The sequence below is a fragment of the Podarcis muralis genome, chromosome 7 (assembly GCF_964188315.1).
Source record: "Podarcis muralis chromosome 7, rPodMur119.hap1.1, whole genome shotgun sequence".
Classification (NCBI taxonomy): domain Eukaryota; kingdom Metazoa; phylum Chordata; class Lepidosauria; order Squamata; family Lacertidae; genus Podarcis; species Podarcis muralis.
In genome coordinates this window covers 50325744-50346840 of record NC_135661.1, presented here as the reverse complement: position 1 = coordinate 50346840, position 21097 = coordinate 50325744, and positions in this window count along the sequence as shown.

The window sequence follows — 21097 nt, the reverse complement described above, 5'->3', positions numbered from 1 at the left end:
TAAATACAGGGATTTATGAGCCTTTAAGAACCAATAAGAAGAGCTCCTATAAAGTGCAGTGACATGTACAGGGAGGTGCTCAGGAGGAAGCAGAGACAAATGTGAAATAGGAAAGGGAGGCAGTCAAAATAGAGGGTATGATTCCAAGTAAAGTGTAGCTAAAAACAACAACAGTCTGAGGATTCTGAGATGGGGGAGAAATTCTGCTTCATTTGCATTTTAAGGTGAATCTACCTAACTCAAACTTCCAGAAACAATGCGGACAAATATGTCCATCCCTACTTTCAAGCAAAGAAAATGACATCAGATCTAATTTGCCTTTTAGTGTTTGAATTGTGTTTAATATCCTACATCTCTCCCTGTCCGTTTGGTAGCATTTGTAGCTTGTTTCAGGCAGAGTCTGATCATTAAAATGAGCACATTCTTCCATATGCATATGAGATCCCCATGGGAAGGGTGACACTTAGAATCTTATTTGCAATTATTTGTTTTGGAAATTAGGTTATGTTGAGGGTTTTAAAAACAAAAACTTAGACGCTCGGGGGATTTGTAGCCTAACTGCTACTTATTTTTCACTAAATCAGGGGAATAAATGTTTCAAGTAAAACAGCAGACGCAAAACTCCTGAGTCACATACATTCTCCACTAGCTCTGCCAGAGGTATGCCTTGAATACTACCCAGGCAGGGCAAAGTGAACCACTGCTGTCCTAACTTCTCTTGGCCAAATGTCTCAATATAGTCTACCCTCCCATTTATCCTTCTGTCTTCTTCAAGTCTGAGATACCCAAAATAGGAACAGGTATCCATTATCTGGTACCAATTCTGTGTACAGTGGAAAGGTTTTTGAACATAATCCGTTCCAGGAATCCATTCGACTTCTGAAACGTTTGAAAACTGAGGACCAAAGGGCTGTCAGCAAGTTCAATGGGGGAAATTGAGAAAAGCGCCTCAGAAGCCATTTGACTTCCGAGGTGCGTTCAAAAATGGAAGCATTCACTTCCGGGTTTTGGGAGTTCAGCTTCTGAAACATTTGGCAGTCAAAGTCAAAACAAAAAAAATTCCTTCCAGTAGCACCTTAAAGACCAACTAAGTTAGTTCTTGGTATGAGCTTTCGTGTGCATGCACACTTCTTCAGATACACACGAAAGCTCATACCAAGAACTAACTTAGTTGGTCTTTAAGGTGCTACTGGAAGGAATTTTTTTTGTTTTGACTATGGCAGACCAACACGGCTACCTATCTGTATTTGGCAGTCAAGACGTTCATAAACCAAGCTTCCACTGTATTTAGAAAAAAAAACTTTTGAACCAACACATAAGGCTGTCATCAACAAATTTATACTCAGGGTAGACCCATTGAAATTATTGGACCTAAATTAGAACTGTGTGGAACTAACATTAGCTACACCCTAAGAAACAATTTCCAACATTACACAAATAAAGCAAAAAGTAGGTGCATTTGGGCCAGATACGTATTACATTCAATTTGTGATCACATTTAACCTGTTTGCACTTGTTTGTTTTTATTATATAGCAGCCAGAGGGTGGGGGGGGGGGCGGAATCAGCATTAGGACTGTGATGCATGGCTTAACTATTTCTCCACATTGCCATTCCAAACAAAACCCTCCTCCCGCTATCCCACGGCAGCTGCTATTTTCTTTTATGTTAAGCTCTACAACCCATAGTGCAGTGCAACTGTAGTCCAATAATGCACATGTGAGAATACCCAAGGCCTGCACAACACTATAAATGATAAAGTATAAATAATAAAATTGTTGTTGTTGTTGTTGTTGTTGTTGTTGTTGTTGTTGTTGTTGTTATTATTATTATCATTATAGTTAAGGGGAAACAGTGTGCACACAGGCAACCAGAATAAAAGAGGGCAGTATAACTTTTTTATGGAAGTCCCTCATTCTGAAAAATGTATACAATTTTCACAGCAGAATTCTGTTTGGGGTTTTCACGCATGCCTGCTTAAGAAAGCAAACTGCAAACTTGTGTTCTTTCTGCTCTGGAAAGCTAACTCAGGCATGTGGAAGTCAAACTACAGAACACTGAATCACACGCATCCAACATATTCTGTAGATCAAGCTGTTCATTGTGCCTTAAATATGCATTATGTAACTTGCCTGTTATGATGTACTTAGTGTTGTGGAGATGTGTGCGGAACTATGTGAGATGTGAGAAAATCCACAGGCCATTCCATCTTGAATCCATCATTGTGTATGTATTTTGGAGTTCCTCTGTCTGAACTTATGATGATGAGCACAACAAAACCCTATGTGCAATGTGTGGGATTTATGGGGTGTGTATGTGTATATGCTGGGCAGATGTGCTTTGGAAGTGCTTGTCATATTTTTCATATTGGCACATGTTTTGCATTGCTTAGCCACCATATGTAGGTGCAGCCATGCCTGGAGCTCCATAGTCTTTATTGTCTCATATTTCCTCCCTAACAAATGAATTGGCCAGTTCTAGCTGAGTTCAGCTATCTATAAAGCAGACTCACTCATAAAGAGTTATAAGGCGGTACTCTTATTTGTTTTTCTAGGATGCATGAATGGTTCTTATGATGAATAGCTCTCCAGAGAGCTGGGCATGGTTCTGTGTTTCAGTGCATGCTTTGCATGCAGAGATCTCCAAGATCAATCCCTGGTATCTCCAGTTAGAAGTCTCAGGTCAAAGGTTGGAAAGGCTCCTTCTGGAGACCCTCAAGAGTAGCTGCAAACCATCTGGGTTGACAGACTCATGGTCTGATTTGATACATATCCCAATTCAGATGTGGGCTATGTAGGTCCTTTACTCCAACTTGGTTATTCTATGGTCTGCCTCCAACTTTACTGTTCAGTGTAGACCTGTCCCATAAACCAAAGTTGGTGTGTCTGTGACCTTCCAGTTGTTGCTGGACAACAACTTCCATCAGTCCTGAACCTCCTGATGCCCACAATTTCTTCACCTCTGCCATTTCTTAAACATTAACACCTTTAAGAAAACGAGTCAATATTTCTTCCATTATTTTTAATCTTTTAAGTGCAGACAGAGACTTTTGTAATGGATAAGAGGCTAGTCTGAGGGACAGAAAGCCACCAGTTTAAATTTTGCCTAAACCTCATATTGGAAATGGCTCTGAATTGGTGCCAGGGTTAGGCATCTCATATAGTCAAGGAATACATTAGGCCATTTTACCTGTGGCTTTATTATTTTGTATGTGATAGCTTTGCCTAGAATGGATCTGGGAATACAACCTAATTCTCTTTGTGCTGGTAACCCTCAGTCCAGGCAAAGGAGCAGTCAACATGATAACCTCCAGATGCTTTTAGAGTTCAACAGCTCTCAGCCCCAGCTGGTCCATGCCTACCAGCCATGTCCCCAACACCTTGATTCCAGATTGTCTGAATGAGCTACACTTGCTTCACAATCTTCTGCTTGAACGATGTTCTGTTTGAAGGATCCCTCTGTTTGAAGGGCAGCTGAGTGCAAATCCAGTTTCAGTTTAAAGATAAAGAATCATAAGAAGAGAGACCTGCAAGTTGCCCATCAAGAGGGAGCAACTAGGCACTGGACTGAGCACTCAGGTCCCCTGACCATAGGCTTCCCTATATAGTATATTGTATAATTATTTAAATTAATTACTTCCAAATTTGTATTTGCACTTCTATTTTAGCACATGCAAATTTCATGTAAGGGTATAGTTCCAAACCCCCCCCCCAAAAAAAAAAACCCATAGTGCCTTCCAGACATTCCAGGACTGCAAGTCAGTATTATCTCATTTTATTGAGCATACTAGCTGAGGCTAACCAGAGTTGTAGTACAATGACTTCTGGAGGACACTATGTTGGCTTCTGTGCCCTTTTGTCCTTTTTATGATTATGGTGATGGTGGTGATTTTTAAGTGGCCACACTAACTTGGGGGGTGTAGCCAGTGAGCACATCAACACTGTTGAGCATAGTCTTCCTTCCACATTTGGTGTATGCATCTGGAGAGTGTATTAAAACCTCTCAGGAGTTAATTAGAATGTCCATTTGGGTTGCATTAAATCAGGGCTGGAGAACCACAGAACCAGGGTTAAATGTGGCCTTCCACTCCTCTCTATCTGGCCCCTAGGGCTCCCCCTATACCCTTTCTCCAGGTCACACACCAGCCTTCAGTGTTTTTGCCTGGCAGGACTGTATTATTGAACTCTGATCATATCTCTTGCTTGCCTGAATGAATGAAGGATAGAGAGGGATACGTGAGTGAATGTAGAAACTGGCCTACAGTGCAATTGCATGTCTTGCTCTGGCCTCTTCTAAAACTGACATGTGGCCCTTGGACTGTGGTCCAGAAGAGAATGTGGCCTTCAGACTGTAAAAGGTTCCCCACACCTCACTTAGCATAACTATGTCTTTACCAGCCAAAGAAAGACAGGCAGACAGGGGGCCATCCAAGCTTCACCAGGCAAGGCATTGTACAATATTGCTGGAGGCATTCTCTTTGCTCAGAACAGACTTTGCACAGGGCTGTGTTTGCCCCAATCTCGCTCTTGCTGGCATGTGGCTCCTAGAAGGTTGCCCAGAAGGGAATGAGGTCCTGGGCCTGTAAAATGTTCCTCACCTCTGGATCAGATCATACAGTTTGTTTTCCAGTGAAGTCCCCCGCCCTTTGTTTTTGTTTCTTGCTTGGTCTGTGTCTGTTTCCAAAGGAGACAATGAATCCCTTTGACACTGGGAGACAACCAGCAAGCTCTGTTAAACACAGTCTGCGGTGAGTAGCTGTTTTGTGTGTTTGTTTGTGTGCCTGCAAGAAAGCCTAACCCCATAATGAGATACTATACATTGGCCTTGTTAAAATGTGGCACTTTCCATTGAACATTGTCAGCCCACATCATTATAAAGCCAGAAACCTCTGGATTGCCTCCTTGAAGAGTGTTTGCAGAAGGCTATGATTATAGTGCATTTTAATATGTAACCTTTTATTGTAAACAGCTCGTTCAACAATGTCTGCATTTTGTTTGTCACAAAGTGGTACATTCTAGCTAAGTTAATGATTGATGAGGCTCTACAGTAATTTATTGCATAGACTAAGGAGGTACAACTTGATTGCTAGCTATTCCTTTCTTTTTGTCGTCCCCCCACCCTTCTTTGGAAAGAAGAGTATTGGTAACTCAAATCCCTGGTTAATACATTGCATGCTTCTGGCATATACATATATACATGGAAGAAAGGGCTTAGCAAAACTGAATAGTGACATGTACTTGGCCTGTAATAAGAGTCCGTGCAGATCAGCTGTTGACATTTTCCTGTACGCTTCCAGATTCTGCTAGGAAATGTTTCCTTCCCAGTTTTGTTACTGTGGTTTCCCTTCCAAATGATCAAAGATTTATGGGCACACCTCCCATTCCTCCCTTCTGTGGGGCATATAGCTTATCTCAGCAGAACCGTGACTGAATACAGTTCTGCATGTACATGAGCCAGCCAATAAATGCCAATTGAAAACAAAATAGGGGCAGTAAAAAATGTGTCCCCAATCACAATACTGATGATGCTTTGATACCGGTGCTGTTATTCCACCCCGCAACGGTTGAATAGTTATTGTTGCCTCTTGATCAGGGACGGGAGAGAAATATGATTCCGTTTGCATTGAAAGGCAAACTTACTGAATTTGGACTTTTCGAAACAATACGTAAACCGAAACACAACCATCATTTGAAATTTTGAGTTCACCAAATTTTCCAGTGCAATTCTCCAACCAAGTAACATGTACAAAGGATGGGTATACTCAGGTAAAGTGTGCATATAAATGCATAGGTTAGTGAAAATAACATAGAAAAATGTATTAAGTTTGGGGAAATTGCTTTGAAAAAATGTATATGCTAAGAAATATTGCATGCAAAAAAATATGTACATCATGAGAAATTCATGCTAAAATGCTGACAAATTTTCATGAGAACATTTTTTTGAAAAATAATAAGCTGGCTGCTTTGGAAATGTGGAGGATCAGACTTAAGATTGGGACTGTGAGAAACTGATAGTGTGTGGTTTGGCCCTCAATAAACTCTCTGCCAGGAAAGGAAGAAGAAGTCACTCATGGGAAGACAAAATATCCTCATTTATCCTAAGCCCTCTGGCTTTTACCTTTCACAACCAGTAAGTAATAATGCAATAAATTGACGGGAAACTCAAATTTGGGAATTGCCGTTCTGTGGGTAAAATGACGAGCAATGGTTCGTTACAACTTGTTGTTATGGCCAGAATCCCAAGCACAAATATTTGAAGAGTCATAAAAACAAAAGCATAGGGACAGGCAAATGGAGAAGTGGGCTTGCCTCAACATCTTGACTTAGTCTGAAGTCAATTCTACGCATGAAAACTAGAGACACACACACACAAATGTAATGTAATGAGTCGTGGAATGAGTCGTGGAATCACTGGGTTGTTGCCAAACAACTTTTACTCAGAGTAGACCCATTGAAATTAATGGCTCTCAGTCATGTTTATTCACTTTTAATGGGTCTCCTCTGAGTAGTACTAGCATTGGATACAACCTATTGAGTTGGAGGGAGCATTATAGGTTCTCTGCTCAATACAGGGAAACGAGCTGGGCATTCCCAACAGATGGCTGCTCAGCCTCTGCCTGGAAACCTCTAGCAAGGAATTGGCCAGCAAACACCAACCACATAATTTGTTCCATTATAATATTGCTCTGATCTTCAAGACATTTCTGCAGATGTTCAAGAGAAATCTACCCCTCTATAGGAATGGGCAAATTTTTTGAATTTCAGATTCTCTCAGTTTCTCACTTAAGTTCGGTTCTCCACATTTCCACATCAATTTGTGATATATTTTTAATTAATCATGAAAATTCATCAGCATTTTAGTTAGTGCAAATTTCTCACAATATACATATTTTTGTATGCTACTTTTCCTACTATACACATATTTGCAAAACTATTTCCCAAAATATATTGCATTCCTGTAAGCTATTTTTGTCAAGTGCACCTCTTTGACACGTGTGTGTGTGTGTGTGTGTGTGTGTGTGGGGTGTGTGTGTGTATTAGGATCTACCTCATTCTTCCGGTTGTAAATTGTTTTAACTGATTTTAATCTGGTAGTGTGTGTGTGTGTGTGTGTGTGTGTGTGTGTGTGTTTGGAATGCATTGAATTTTTAATATTTTATTTTTTATGGGGGAAGGACAGTAGCTGAGTAGTAGAACATAAGCCTTGCATTCAGAAGGTCCCAGGTTCAAATCCTGGAGTCACCTAGTAGAGCTGAGAGAGAAGCCTGCCTGAAATCCTGGAGAGCTGTTGCCAGTCAGTGTAGACAATACTGAGGTAGATGCACCAAAACCTGACTCAGTATAAAGCAACTTCCTAGGTTGTCGTAACCTCATGAGGAAGAACATGGAATAAATCAATATAAATGATATTGCTCATCTTTCTTTCTTGTATGTCCCTTGTTTGGCACTGCTGTGTACCATGAGAAAACTGCCCTGGGACACACTTGCAGTCGCTCTGGAAAAATCAGCTTTATGAATCTGATTGGTATTACATCATTTCCTGCCAGGCAGAGAGACCAGGAACAGCCGAGAGGAATCTCTGAAATATTTCAGGACAATAGTTTTGAGGGTGTTTGATTTACTATTCAAGTGCACACAGCTGCTGGTGAGGAAGAGGGAGGCAGCGTGCCAAGCGGGAGGGAGGGCAGCAGGAGAGAGCGGAAAATTGTTTACAGACAGGGCCATTAAAATGACTTAGAAATAGTTCCCTCTCATTCCTCTCTGCATAAAATAGTTGTCTGTTTCAAATGGATTACCACTTACTCACTGATACACCATTTTAAGTGATGTTTACATAGCACGCTAATAGCAGCCGGTGAATCGACCGCTGCAAAGCTCCAGTGTGAGTCCTTCTCATCCTGCCCCCCCCCCCTCACAGCACTGCTTCATTCTGTAGTAAGGGAAGGGCTGTAGCTCAGCAGCAGAGCATTTGATTTGCATGCAGACGGTCCCAAGTTCAATCCCCGGCTTCTCAAGGTAGGGCTGGGCAAGCCGCAAGTCAGAAACTCTGGAGAGCTGCTGCCAGTCAGCGTAGACAATATAGTGTGCTAGATGAAGCAACGGGTCGTAAGACGAGCCCTGCCAATGGCCCATCTAGTCCAGCATCTTGCTCTCACAGTGGCCAACTGAATGCCTATGGGAAGCTCAAAAAGCAGGGCCTTAGCACAGCATCACTCTATCCCAATGGTTCTCTAACTTTTTTCTCTGGGCCACACTTTCAGAATAAAAAATTCCTCTCTCCACACCAGTTTTTGCCTTGATAAGAAGTGCATTGGAAAACAAAAAGAAACAACTCCTAGCAGTTCTTTATGTTGAAAAGATATCTATTCATATTCTGGAAATTAATAAAAAAATAAAAGATTGATACTTGCTGGATTCCCTAAAGGGACAGCTGCATATTCCTGCATGACAGAGGGTTGGACTAGATGGTCCTCAGAGTCCTTTCCAACTCTATGATTCTGTTCTACACTGAAGTGTTTAGATGTTTCTTGGATTGTCCTTGCATTTTCCCACCACACTTGCCATCCTCTCCTGCCACACCAGTGTGGTGCGCCACACCCTTTGAGAGCCACTGCTTTATCCACTTGTGCTTCCTAGTGCCTGACTGAGCCCTGCGGAGGCCCCTAGGCAGTCAAAATTGGGAGGCAGGGGAGGCCCTTGTGCGTGTGCTCTAATAGGATAACCTTGAACTAAGAAAGCTTGGTTGTACAGTGGTACCTCGGGTTACATACGCTTCAGGTTACAGACTCCGTTAACCCAGAAATAGTACCTCAGGTTAAGAACTTTGCTTCAGGATGAGAACAGAAATCGTGCTCCGGTGGCGCGGTGGCAGCAGGAGGCCCCATTAGCTAAAGTGGTGCTTCAGGTTAAGAACAGTTTCAGGTTAAGAATGGACGTCCAGAACGAATTAACTTCTTAACCCGAGGTACCACTGTAATTTTCTTTCAAGATCAAATCAATATTATGTTGATCCATTGTGCCGGGGCCCCTAGAAGGCCCATAGGCCAGCAAAGCCTCCAAGTGTCCCTATTTTCCAGGGATGTCCCTGATTTAGAGAAGCTGTCCCAGTCTCTGATTTGATCCTGGAATGTCCCGCTTTTCCTTAGGATGTCCCTAATTTCATTTGAGAAATGTTGAGGGTATGGAGTTATCCTGAGCCGTCTGAAGGCAATCCTATATAGGGAGGTTTCTTAAATGTTTGATGTTTTACTATGTTTTTACATATGTTGGATGTTGCCCAGAGCGGCTGGGGCAACCCAGTAAGATGTGTGGGATAAAAATAGTAAAATTATCTTTATGGTATAGGATGTCCCTATTTTCACCGGAGAAATGTTGGAGGGTATGGGCTGGTGCCTACTCTGCCTATTTGATAATCTGGCACTGGAGCTTTCAAGCAACTGGTATTCAGCCTCCGACAATGGAAGTGAAACACAGGCATCGTGGTCAGACGTGGTAGAAGGCAGCTTCCCATGATTGTTTCTGAAGTGAGGTTATGCTCTTGGGGGAAAGACCATAGGTCAGTGGAAAAGCATTTGATTTGCTTGCACAAGGTCTCATGTTCAATCCTCGGCATTTCCTGAGAAGGCTGGGAGAGACCCTGGGCTGAAATGTTAGAGAGCTGCTGCCGGTCAGTGTGGACAGTAGCAAGCTAGATGAACCAATGGTCTGCTTATAAGGCAACTTCCTATATTCCCAGCATCTTTTATGTCTCATGGCTATTGAAATGGCTGCGTAATAAGGGGGCTTAGCTGTTATCAGTACTTCTTCACACAATACGTCATTAACTGATGGAATTTGCTGCCACAGGAAGTGGTGATGGCTGTGGGCTCAAACAGCATTAAAAGGGGATTAGAGAAATCCACGGAGAAGGAGGTTATCAACAAGGATAGCCATGTTTCCTGCTTTATAGAGGACGGTCCTCTTCCATTTGAATGGTTGCCCAGTCCAAGTACATTTAAAGATATAGCAGGAGGGGCCTTGAAGTTGCCCATCAATAATAGCTCCTGGACAACAGACTGAGCAGGCACACAGACACAAACACATACACATGGCACTACTGTGTAGGCCCCCTCCTGCTCATTCTACTGATTTGGGCCTAGGCTTCTGCCTCAAAGTCCTGCTTTGATGGTGGAGCAGGCTCTTCTTCGCAAAACTCTGTGCTTTAAGTCCAGGAAAGAGAGACTGCGCTGTTCATGTGTCAAACTACTTCAGACTACAGATGAGGTGGGAGAATTGCATTAACAGCTACCCCAACATCTTTTTAATTGGCAAAATATAGAACACTAAGGGTCAAAATAGATGACTTATTTATTTATCTTAATTAAGAGACATTTAAACCACTTTTCAGAGCACATTGCTATTCCAAGTCAGAGTACAAAAAGAAAAGTTAATAATTTATTAAACCGTCAAATTAAAACCTACATAATACCCTTTTAAATTCAGCACTAATGATCCTCAAAACAAAGCCATTAATAAAGAGTGGATTTAAATAAAAATGTCTTAAGAGTCCTCCTCAAAGTCATCAGTGATGGGGTCATATGCATTTCCTAGAGAATAAGATTCAAATTGGGTGGAGCCACTGCAGAAAAGACCCCGTCCCTTGGTACCAAACAACCATCTACCTTCAATGTGCTGGAGAGCAGGAATAATCCTAAAGCTGCATGAGCTTCATCAGGGCCAGGACCACAGTGCACAGAGAAAGCAGTTCATGGTCCCCAAAACCCTTCTCCCTGCCCAAAGTGCTATTTGCCAGTGGCAGTTTCTCTTCCAGGGAGAACAGAAGCTTCAGCAGTAGGATATTTAGCAGTAGGATACTTTTGTTAACATTTAGGTACAGTGATTCTTTCTTCCTCTTCCTCCTTGTCTCCTTTGGAGAGACAGTCAAACATGTTCTTCCATTAGCCATCTGATGTGGGACGGTGCAGGGAACAGTTTTACCATGTGATCAGCTCTTTGGACAGACAAGAGCTAAGCAAACATTGAAAACAGCCAAAGCCGACTGCTCAAGCCAATGGCTCATTAGGTAGTTCTCCTGCTCACTTATTCATTGGCTTTGATCCCAGGGAGGGAGGGGGAGAGAGAGACTAAGACAGTGTTTTTATTAAGCCAACTTTTATTGCCAGATTTTGACCTACAAAGGCTTGTGGAGTCTACATTCCTAAAGCTGCATTCAGATGGAAGCATCTTCTTTTTCTTTTTTCATGAGTCAAGTGCAATGAATAAGCATTAGGGGTGTGCATTCATTTTTTTTTTTTAACAAATGAAAAATGAAAATGAATGGGCCCCATTGTAGCTAAAGTGTACAGCACTCTGATAGGCCTTTATTCCACACAGAACCCTCCAATCACAGCAGCAAGGAAAGTGCCTTGAAAGTCTATAAAAGAGGGAAACAAAGCTTTGCGCTTTGCCTGTGTAACTTCTTTCGCCCTGGGAGCAGTGTGTTTGTGGGCTCCTCTGTTGGTCTGTTCTTTACATTTGAATTAAATCAGTTCCAAGTCTTTTAAACAGGTCTTTTAAACATTTTCAGTCCATTACACATTCTGTTTCCTTACCTTTGCCATTCCCCTGCAGTTAGTTACCGTAGTTAGTTAGTTAGTTAGTTAGTTAGTTAGTTAGTTAGTTAGTTAGTTAGTTAGAGGTCATTGGTCCTATTTATAATTACCGTAGTTCAGATGGTAGTTAGACTGTAAGTAACTTTCAGAATTTGGCAAACTAAGCATAGCATGATGATCAGTAGGCAGAGAATAGGCATGCCTGTTTCTGTAGCCAGATATGGGTTAGATAATAGGTCTACTCTGCATTTCATATCATATTTAATATCCTAAATTGTCTAGATTAAAAATCATCTACTGGGATAGAGATGAACCAATCTGTCAACTGCCGTTTCAGTTTTTCATTCTTCCTACCTTAAGTTCATTTTACCACATTTCCATATACTTTTACTATTTTTTTAAAGCCAGAAACTCTATAATGAAAGTGCGAGAAGCACCATTGTGGGGACGAAGTTCCGCAAAGCACCACCACAAATAATGCCCACTTCCAGGTTCAACCCCCCGCAGAGCCTCTGAGGGCCGAGGCACCCCAAGACGACCCACTAGGCCAATCTCAGAACCTGAGAGGGGAGAAGGGGACAGTCTTTCTGATATTTGCTGCTAAGTCATTTATGGCTTATTCCTATAAAAATAAGTTCTGACACCGAAGTCTTCAGTTTGTGCAGCCTTTTTTTTTTTTTTAAGGAGAAGGGCCATATCTCAGTAACAAAGCACCTGCTTTGCATGCAAAAGGTCCCAGGTTCAATCCCCAGTAACTCCAGGTAGGGCTGGGAAAAGAGTCTTGGTCTGAAAACCCGGACAGCCTGTGCTAGTCAGTGCTGATAGTCTCTGTATAAAGCAGCTTCTTATGTCCTGTGCTCTGCCTGAGATTTAGTTTCCTCAGCTTGGCCATAAATATCCCACGATATCACGCTTCCAGGTAATTATCAGCAATGCATGCCTTTTTTTTTTTTTTTTGTATTTTCCATAAGAAGGTATGAACTGCACATAACCCAGGTCAGCAACATTTACATACCTCCCCATAATGTGCAGATTGGACCTAAATTATGCTTTCTGCAAAGAGTCCAAACAACCCTTCCCTCTCCCCACTCTCTTTATAGATTTGCAAACAGCCTTCTTTAACCTTAAACTCAATTTGTCATGTTGCCAATCCTGCCATGTGTGGATGATTTACTGCTTCCTGAGGCACAAACTCCACCAGATTCCAAACTGTCCTTATTGCGTTTTGCTTAGTTCCCTCCGGTGCTTTGACCCTTCTCAAACTGCTTACTATAAGTAGGCAGAACAGACCAGTAAGGTGAGTCTTCTATGGAAAATAAAAAAAATGGGGCAGTGGAAAAGGATAGCTGGAGAAATTCTATAATAGGTGTTGCTAACATGGTGTGCTCCAGATACTGTTGGACTCCATCTACCATCCCAGCCAACGTGGCCAGTGATGATGGGAGCTGGAGTCGAATAACATCTGTAAGGCACTGCATTGGCTTCTCTGTTTAGGAGGGTATGGAGTTTGTTGCGAAAGGCAGAACTGGTAGCCGATGTGGTGCTCTCCAGAAATTGTTGGATTCCAAAGCCCATCATCCCTGCACATTGTTTGTGGCAACTGGATCTGATGGTAGTTGTAGTCCACAGCATAAATCAATCAGTTAGGTTTATGTGTTTATTAAGCATTTAAATGACAGGCAGTGATGGGGCAGCAAGTACACAAATTATATAAGGGCACAATGTGCTGAGCTTCCATACTTAAAACAAACTGCCCAAACCATATCAAAACAACTTCTTTTTGGCCCAAACCTCCTCTTCTTCACCTTTATCTTTGGGTATCCTTGTAAATACCATTAAAGTACTCTATTTTGTGCCTGTTAGTTACAGAACTAAATGAATTATGGCCATATAGTAGAGTAGCAGGGAGTGCCTGGCATTGCCTGGGAATTTTCAGAAACCAAAAATGTTTGTGATTTTTAAATGGATAGTGTAATTTCTGAGTTTGGGCCTGTCCCATCATGTAAAAAATCAGGTGAAGTCACATCAAAGTCATGTTGCAGTCCACCATATTGAATCAATATGGTGGCCAGCATCCAAACATCAACAGATACTACTGCCCCTACTCTGGGAACCCTGATGCCAAGTTTTGTGGTGATATTGAGAGATGTCCAAACACATAGAGAATGAACAGACAGACACACAAACTATTTTCCAAAATATATAGTAGAAGTACTGAATCCTATGAGGAAACCTCCACTGATCCAGAGTGTAAACAAGGAGCAAAGCACACTTTGTGTTTATTCGGCTTTTTAGTGTGGGGTGTCTAATGGTGAATTTGTGCAGCTGGAAAATCATCTTTCAGAGAACACTAATCTCCTTCAGAGGTAACAGGTTGCAGTGGACAACAGGAGATCCATCCACTCAGGGTGTGTGTGTAAGTGTTTCTTCTGCACAGTTGCATTGTTCTTGTGAATAGAGATGGAGTGGATTTGTGTGAGTCCCAAGACAACCCAGTCCAAAAATAACACTTCAACAGTTTCTCATTTCCAGTATACAGTGGTACCTCGGGTTAAGAATTTAATTTGTTCTGAAGGTCCGTTCTTAACCTGAAACTGTTCTTAACCTGAGGTACCACTTTAGCTAATGGGGCCTCCCACTGCCGTAACCGCACAATTTCTGTTCTCATCCTGAGGTAAAGTTCTTAACCCGAGGTACTATTTCTGGGTTAGTGGAGTCTGTAACTTGAAGCGTTACGAGGTACCACTGTATAATATTCCTCAGATGGCCAACAGGAGACATAACAGCTACCCCAAGCAAATGTGAAAGGATTCTTGTAAATCCTTCAGGGCAGTTTGTGGACTCAAACATTTGTGGAAACATTTAAATCTTGGGTGGAAAACAAATCTGTTTTATCGCATCTGTGCCAAACATGTTATACTACCATGCACTCCTGAAGTTTCAGGGAGGGGATGTATTTTCTGTTTGCTTTGTAAACAGACAAGAGTTGTTTCAATCGGAGCAATCCATGTTGTGTTCCAATGAAGATCTGCTTCTTTATCTCACTACAAGAGCTCCATCTTTATATGAGATTACTGTAGTTATAAATAATGCCAGCCTCCTGTTTAAACATTTTTTTTATTTTTATTTTTACAAATCTGCATTTAAAATGGGCTTTTGTAAGCTGGTTAGGGAAGAAACCCATTCAATAAGTCCTGTTAATCTCATATCAACCATATTTTGTAAATACACAGACATGGCCAATGGTCCCACTGATACTTCATTTCCCAATAATGAGGGAAGTGGTATTTACAGGAAAGATTTAAACATTTCTTTAGCACCAGAGCATGCATTTTTTGTATGTTCTGTATGAACCCCTTAATGTAAAGATGACTAATGTATCCATCTAATTAAATTTTTTACAGCATTCCAGTGCTTGAGTGTCAAATGTTTGTTTCCAGTTTGCCTCCTAATAATACTGTCACATAAATATTCCCATTTTTCATTTAGTGCCTTCCCAATACATATTTTTACCATGGGAGAACTGCATTATAACCAGAGCTGGCTCCAGGGGTTTTATTTTGAGTGGGGGGGGGAGCTTGGGCAAATGTATAGCGCAGATGTTGCCAGAAACACTACAAGCAGGGCTAGTCTGAGCCATTTTGCTGCCTGAAGCAGTGCTATTTTTCTAGAAAAAGAGGTGCTGGAACTCACAGTGAATGCCTCCCTTACAATAGCAACGGCGCCCAGCTGAGAGGTGCTAAAATTGAGTTCTGGTGAGTTCCAGTGGAAGAAAGCCCTGCTGAAGAGGAACACAAAACAGTTGCCCCTCCCTCTCAACTTCCCAAGTCAAAGCTCATGCTACCCCAGCTGGCCAAGTTATTTTGGCATCTGAGGCATAAAATCCCTCAAGCACTTCTTCCTAGGAATAAAACCACAACAATAATAAATAATTAGCCGTTTGCTGTCCTCTCAGGGCAATTGCAAGGCCTATTCAGGCATTCAGTCCACCATTTGAGGGGCAGTGGGGAGATGTGGAATGTTGGGGAAGTGCCGTGGGCGCCAGCCAGGGAACGTGTTGTGGCGTAACACAAAATGGCTGCCACATCTGAAAGAGCAGAACAGGACACAAGAACACAAAATGGTGTGGGCACCACCCATCAATCTCATTTCATGTGGGATTTATGAGGAGATACTTACTGAGACCTTTTTCAGGAGCTATAGGAGGAGCCGGCTGGCGTAGGGTTGGTAGACCCGAATTGTAGACAAACACACGAAAGAAGGCAGGGGCGCACTGCCAAGCCTTGCCCCCTCTGCTGTGTCATCTCTACACACTTAAGACATTTGCCCTGGTTGTTTCAAATGGAAGAAATCCTCTTAAAATATCTCTGTTGATAAAGTTGCTGGAGACAGGCAGAGAGTGCCAAAAGAAGCCTGCAAGGTCTGGCCTCCTTCTGCTAAACAAGAAAGCTTTGTAAATGTGTGCCAAGAGGGTTACTCACATGAGTAGGAAAATGAAGGTGGCAGGGCAGTGTCTGCATAATCTACCTTTTACAACCTAGTCAAGTCATCCTAAACTCGCCAGGAATCCTTTGGTAAGCATTAAATCTTTGTTTTTAATTAGTTTCCAAGTTATACTTTAAATGGAGTGACATGACATCCCAATTGGTATGCAAGATAAAGTCCCATAACTAAGGTCACAACCTACAATAGTAGACCAAGGCCTTCCTGGATAATCCCTCAATAGGAAATCTTTTTTACTGAGCTGAAGAACAGACGCAAACAGAAGAGTTTCCAGGGGTCAATCTCTGAAGCATGTTGCTCTCTCCACTGAAATGACTTTTCTAAATGTTCTAGAAAGCCAACTGCACTTTAATGATGGGGTTGATGCTGAAACTAAGCTGATACATCTATGTGGTATTTGCATCTATTTAGATAGCATTCATAAATATTTATTTGGCTATATTAAGACTTCTTGTTAATATGTGTCCTTTTTCTCTCTCTTTCTTCTTCTGTTTGTAAATTCTAATGGCAGTTGACTTCTTATAATGTGCCTTAACAGGGAGGGGGTCAAATCCATGAGCCAAGTAGAAACATTGCTACCCAAAGTCTTATTAAAATTCAAAGCTTGTGTGCAAGAACTTGTTTCACCTGTAAATGATGGTGCCAAGGTGCTACAATGGTATAGTCTTATTTCCCCCCCCCCCTGTGATTTGGGGGACCTTGGATTGTTCTGTGTGGACTTACACCAACCCAGGAGCTATACAGCTCCTATTTATTTCTAAAGTGTGTGAATATTAAATGCATGGATGGAATTGGGATCAGGCATGATGGTGCTGCCCCCAGTTTCAATACATCATTCCTGTGTGCACAAATCTATATGCAGGAATATAGGCTTCCCCAGCCTACTGAGGTATGGCAAATGGTTATCAGGAAAGGGGCATTTTCAGTGGTAGTGCCTCATGTATAGTATGACCTCACTAGAGTGCCTCACCTGAAGCTGATGCTATGGACTTTTAGGTGTCAGATGAAGACCTTTTTATTCTCCCATGACTTTCAATTTTAATTATAACGGTACATCTATGTTTCATACCTTTAGATCACTACACTAAATTATTACTCCTCTTGCTTTCTTATTTTGGTTTTAAAATGCTCTTTAGTTGTATAGGTCTTGGCTGTCTTGATTTATTTACAATTGGTTTTAGTCTTCTTTTATCTTCTCAATGTTGTATTCTATTCTGTGTTTTAAAGGTCTGTAACCCTGTCAGAGAGTTTGATTATATGGGTGGTATAGAAATGTAATAAATGAATGAATGGCTTTCCCCTGAAGTCTTTATGGTTCTGCCATTATGACACTGTTTTAAAGTCTCCTTGCCAATTTTTAATCATATGATGCTGGTCTGTTGTTGTTGGAATATATAATGCTGTTTTAAACGACTGGTTCACAGTCATTGCAATGTTGTATTTTTTTGATTGCGTCTATTGTGTCTCAAAGTTTTTATCTGAGCTACTCTGAGGGAGGATGTTTGCCCTAAGAGGTGGCCTAAAAATATTTAAATCAACAACTGCATTCATCAAACCACTGATGTCCAGAAGCTCTGGTTAGTTCAGAATGCAATGGCTAAACTGCTGATGTGGGCAGATGGCTGACAGCATGTGAAATCTTTGCTAAAACATCTACACTGGCTGCTAGGCTAGTTTCAAGGCTCCTGTGTTGCTGTACCATGCCCTGAGCAACTTGGGTCCATGATTCCTTAAGGATCACTGGAACTCTTGCCTTGCAGCCCAGTAACTGAACTCATCCAGAGGCGTGCTGTTACTTGACTGACCTCAAGTAGGGTGCATTTGGACATGGGGATGATTACGTTAGTTTTCCTGGTTATAATGCTAGTGCTTCTGCCCCTGTTCCTAATGTTCCTTTTCACACTGCATTACTTGTTGCGTATTGGAACTGTGGCTTTTTGATTGTCATACTGAATTTCATTCACACCACTAGCCATGGTTTGACACAACACTAGACATCACTGGACATGTCAGCACCCTCTATGCACATCTGCTCACTCATGATTCACCCATGAACAACAGTGAGAAACAACTATATGCTGGAATATTATCCCAAATTTTCTCATGTGAGTGGTGGTGTTATGAGCAATGAAAAGAAGCAGGGACAGAGCGAAACGCCCATGTTTTTTTCTGGGTTAATGGGGTTGCAGAAATATTTTTCCCCTGTAAGCAATTAACATGGGAACTGGCACTAAACTTCTACAAGATTCCTCTAGATTTCCAGAAGTGATTTTTACATTGTGTGAAAAGATCACATAAAACACAGAAATTTTTCAGGTAAGAAGACTTTCAGGAAATTTAAGTGTCACTGCTCTGATGCTGTGGAGCTCCATTCCAGTAGAGAGTTGTCAGGCAACCTCATTTTTGACTTTCAAGCATCTCTTCAAGGCTTTTTTTTTTTTTTATGCTGACAGACCTATGCAGCTGTTCAGAATTTTTTTGAGTAGCCAGTTATTTTAATGATCGTTCTGTATCATTTTTAAATACACCGCCCTGATGTTTTGCAGGAGGGTGATATATAAATACTTTCAAATACAGTAAAAATAAATGAATGCTCCTTTTCTACAGTAGGCACTTCAGACTGAGAATATCCCTCTCTATCCTCGATTCAGGCAAGCAACAGGCATTATGAGAGTGCAATGACATTCCTGCCAAGCAAAAAACACTCAAGGAAGTTGAAATGCATAACTGGTGAGCTATGACTCATGCAGCTGTGCAACCTAGGGAGAGTCTTGAGGGCTACATAGGAAGACCATGGAGGGCCACATTTGGCCCGCAGACCTGAGGTTCCCCATCCCTGGCTTAGCACAAAAGATAGCTGACTGAGAACAGGCATCATAAAGTGATCCCACAACTGTACCATAAATGAGATCCTTCTGCGAAATTTCAAACCTCTTTAGGGTGAGTTGAGCGGTGCTGTGTGCAGAATTGCAGGTGACCAACAGCCAAGAACTGGGAGATCCATTTATATAGCATCATCACCCTGGTATTCTTTTATGGCTGCGGTTGACCAGGACTGCCATGCTGTAAAGGTTTTATAGAGTGAGATGTGCTATATGAACAGATCCCAAAGCACTTATGGTGTTGTGCTATAACTCTGGCCAGGTGCATCATTTAGAGAGTGGGGAATATGGCTCTTAAAAAGGGCTGCTTTCCCTCCAGTTTAATATTGAATGTGTCCAAGACCAGGATTTTGAAGCCTGCTGTTAGTTTTTCTTTCAGTTCCTTTTCTAATTCTGATTTATTTATTTTTACACTCCCTGTTGAACCCTAAAATGGCAGCACCTCCGCCTATTCTGAGCCAACTTGGTCTAGGATATTAAACCTCTGAAGATAACCAGAGTGTGTATTGTATAGAGTGTATATTGTACACTTGGCAGAAGATAAATGTTAAGCAAATGTTGGTTATTGAAATAGAATTTTTTATTGTATTTGCTTTCTTTTGCGTTTAGCTGATATTTATTTTGTTAGTTACTTTGAATGTTGTTGAAACAGAAAAAACAGGACGTGTTTTAAAACAAATGCATGTACATAAGGAACATAGGGAATAGTTTGAGTCAGACCTTTGGCCATTTAGCTCAGTACTGTGTATTCTGAATGGCAGCAGCTATCCAAGGTTTCAGACAAGACTCTTTCTCAGTTTTGCCATGAATTCAACATAAGACCTTATTTATTTATCTTTTTATAATATTTGTATCCCACCTTTCCTCCAAAGAGCTCGCGGTGGCATAAAGAATTTAGAATTGTAGAGTTGGAAGGGACCCCCAAGGGTCATCTAGTCCAACCCCCTGCAATGCAGGAACCTCAACTAAAACATCCATGACAGATGGCCATCCAACCTCTGCTTAAACACCTCCAAGGAAGGAGAGTCCACAACCTCCCGGGGGAGTCTGTTCCAGTCAAATAGCTCTTACCATCAGAAAGTTCTTCCTGATGTTTAATCAGAATCTCATTTCTTGTAGCTTGAAGCCATTGGTTTGGGTCCTACCCTCCATCACAGAACGAACAAGCTTGCTCCATGTGACAGCCCTTTAGATATTTGAATGTGGCTATCCTTTCTCCTCTCAGTTTCCTCTTTCTGAGGAGTGTGGTTTTCCACCTTCCCATTTTATTCTCACAACAACCCTGTGAATTAGGTTACGCTGGAAGGCAGTGACAGGCCCAATTTCATCCAGTGAGTTTCAATGCCAGGTGGGGGTTAGTACCCTGGTCTCCCAGGCAGGTTCTAGGCAGACAATCTAACCATTACACCACACTGGGTTATGATAAGTATTGTCTCTTGCCCCCTAATTTAGTCCGTGTGTGTATCTGTGATTTTTCACAGCTAGTCTGTTTCTTTTAATACTGACTCTTTGCTAAGTTCTTTAAACTCTCTCACAGCTGCTATTAGTCCTCAACCATATTGGTGGACAATGCAAATCCATTCCACTACCACACATACTCAGGTGTTAGAATTATTTCCATTCCTTTCTCCCAGCTTTTTATTGGTGTTCAATAATAAGTGGAAAAGTCTGTATGTTAAAAACCCCTCCCCAAACTTTGGGAAAATATTCTGTTTATAACCTACCTGTCCTCCAAGGAGCTTGTGCAGCATGGTTCTTCTGCTCCCCATTTTATCCTCACAACCACCCTGTGAGATAGGTTAGGTCCAAGGTGACCCAGTGAGCTTCAGGGGACTGAGTGAAGATATGAACCTTAGTCTCCCAGATCCTAGTCCAATGAGACTACACCACACTTGCTCTGGAGCACCTAGGCTTCATAATGAAACCACCCAGTGTCTAGTAGGCTAGCCAATAGCTCCTCCTCTTCTGGAAGAACTATAAAGGCTTCCTTTTCAGGCTGGAACTTTGTCTGGGTAGCAATAGTACGATTCACTACTGATCTTAGCCCAGCTCTGACCATTGTCCACAGGTTCTTTCAGAATAGCTTTAATAGGTGTTATAAATGGCCATTAGCTGATCACCTAT